This window comes from Propithecus coquereli, unplaced genomic scaffold (assembly GCF_000956105.1).
Source record: "Propithecus coquereli isolate 6110/MARCELLA unplaced genomic scaffold, Pcoq_1.0 Scaffold67, whole genome shotgun sequence".
Taxonomy (NCBI): domain Eukaryota; kingdom Metazoa; phylum Chordata; class Mammalia; order Primates; family Indriidae; genus Propithecus; species Propithecus coquereli.
The window spans coordinates 6754593-6757046 of NW_012152729.1; positions in this window are offsets into that span (position 1 = coordinate 6754593).

The following is a 2454-nucleotide window of genomic DNA, read 5'->3' on the forward strand; positions in this document are numbered from 1 at the left end:
GCAAAGGATCTGAACAGGTATTTCTCAAAAGAAAAGATGCACAACATCACTAATCATCAGGAAAACGCAAATCAAAACCACATGAAATATGACCTCATACATGTTAAAACAGCTATTATCAGAAAGACAATTATAAATAGTGTTGAGGAGGAAGTGGAGAAAAGGGAACAGTTGTACACTGTTGGTGGGAACGTAAATTGGTATAGCCATTATGGAAAATAGTATGGAGGTTCCACAAAAAATTAAAAATAGGATTACCATATGATCCAACAGTTCTACTTCTGGGTATATATCCAAAGGAAATGGAACCAGCACCTCAAAGAGATATCTGCACCCCCCATGTTCATTGCATCATTATTCACAATTGCCAAGATATGGAATCAACCTAAGTGTTTATAGATAGATACACACACATCATATATATGAATGGTATTTGGTCTTAAAAAAGAAGGAAATTATGTCATTTGCAATAACACAGATGAACCTGGGGCACATTATGCTAAGTGAAATATGCCAGGCACAGAAAGACAATATTACATGATCTCACTTATATGTGAAATCTAAAGAAGTCAAACTCACAGAAGTAAAGAGTAGAAGGGTGATTGTCAGTGCTGGGGGTTGAGGAAAATGGGGAAATGTTGCTCAAAGTGCACAAAGCTTCAGTTATGCAGGATGAAAAATTTCTGAAAAAAAACCCATCATCCAAGCAAAAAACACTCTGAGACCCCCACTCCCCTTTCTTTCCACCTTCATTCATCATTCTCTCTGATTGCTTCTTCTAAAGCAATTCATCCATCTAATTTCCTGTTGCTAGCTCAAAGCTTGAGCAGTGTATAACTGAGCTATTCAAAGAGCATCTTAACTAGTCTTGGCATCTTTATACTCCATTCCTGTTACCATGTCAGATGTATGATACGTTCCAAAATAGTCCCAAAATACAGCTGTGATCTCATCATTCCCAAACCCTGAAGTCATCATTTATCTTTTCCTTTCTTCTAAACCTATCCCACAGACACTTGTCTGTTCTTATATCCCACGATGTTTTCATCTGAATCTCACCCTCCACCTAAATTGCCCCCTTTTCACCATGGCTTATGTCTTTCTGTCCCCTTACCTTGACTGATGGGTGCCTTTCACTTGAAATACTCTTCTTATTATACTTATTACTTACAATTGTGCCTATTCTCTCCTTTAAATCTCAAAATATGTGGCCTAAATGGCAGCGTATTAATTTTTATTTTCATTAATGCAGTCCATATTTGTCAAATACTAGATGAGTATATACTACATGTTAATATATACTAATTAGTACTCTTTGGGGTTAAAATAAGAGAAAACCAACTTAAACTTCTTTAAGAGAGGGATTTATTTAGAACACAGTGGTTGAATTACAATAAGGAAGGATGTGGAATTACTTTATAAACATGTGCAATTTTGTTGTACTCAACATCATGGCAGATTTAAATTTCAGAAAAAAGTGGAATATTTTTAAATAAATAATAAGGAGTTTTCTGTAAAGGTACTGAAGTGTCTCCACAAGCCCAATGATAAGATTACAGTTTAACTTCAAGAAAACCTGGGTCCTAAGACAAAACCGCCATTAGGTCTCTGTCCCTATCATGATCTCACTGCATGGACTGTGTTATCTATCATCAAATCTACCAAAGTACTTACTTCTCCTTTACATACGGTCATGACAAAGTCCTAGATTACAGCTTCCCAGTTCAAAGTAATGTGGCCAGACTGAGTTGATATTTTCATCCATTCCTTATACCCAGGTGTCTTAGTCCATTTGGGCTGTTATACCAAAATACCATAGACTGAGAAGCTTATAAACAACAGAAATTTATTTCTCACAGTTCTAGAGGCTGGGAAGTCCAAGACCAAGGTGCCGTATGACTCAGTGTCTGGTGAAGGCCCACTTTCTCATAGGTGGCACCTTCTCTGTTCTTGTACTGCAGAAGAGGCTTTCTAGCTCTGTGGTCCCTTTCATAATGGCACCAGTGCCAGTCACAAGGGTTCCACCCCTCATGTCCTAATCATCTCCAAAGGCCCCACCTCCTAACACTATCACCTGGGGGGTTAGGATTTCACCCGGGGGGTTAGGATGAATACTGAGCAGATACATACATTCAGACCATAGTACCAGGAAAGTATCTGATTCATTATATTTGGATTATTTGCTGATACATTATTTCAGTCAGGAGTTGGAGCTACATGGCAGGAAAAAGTGGCTGCTCCCTGAAAAGAGAGAGCTCCAGGCACATAATATCATAGATGCCCACTCCGGGGTTTGTAAAGTTGAAGAGGACCAGATCCTGACTCAAGGAGGTCAGAATAGAATAGATGGATGAGATATTTATCTCTGGATACATTTAAAGCCATTTTCAAATCCAATAAGATATTTTACCTAATTTTAGTGCTCTTCCTACCTTTTTTGCATTAATTTATGAT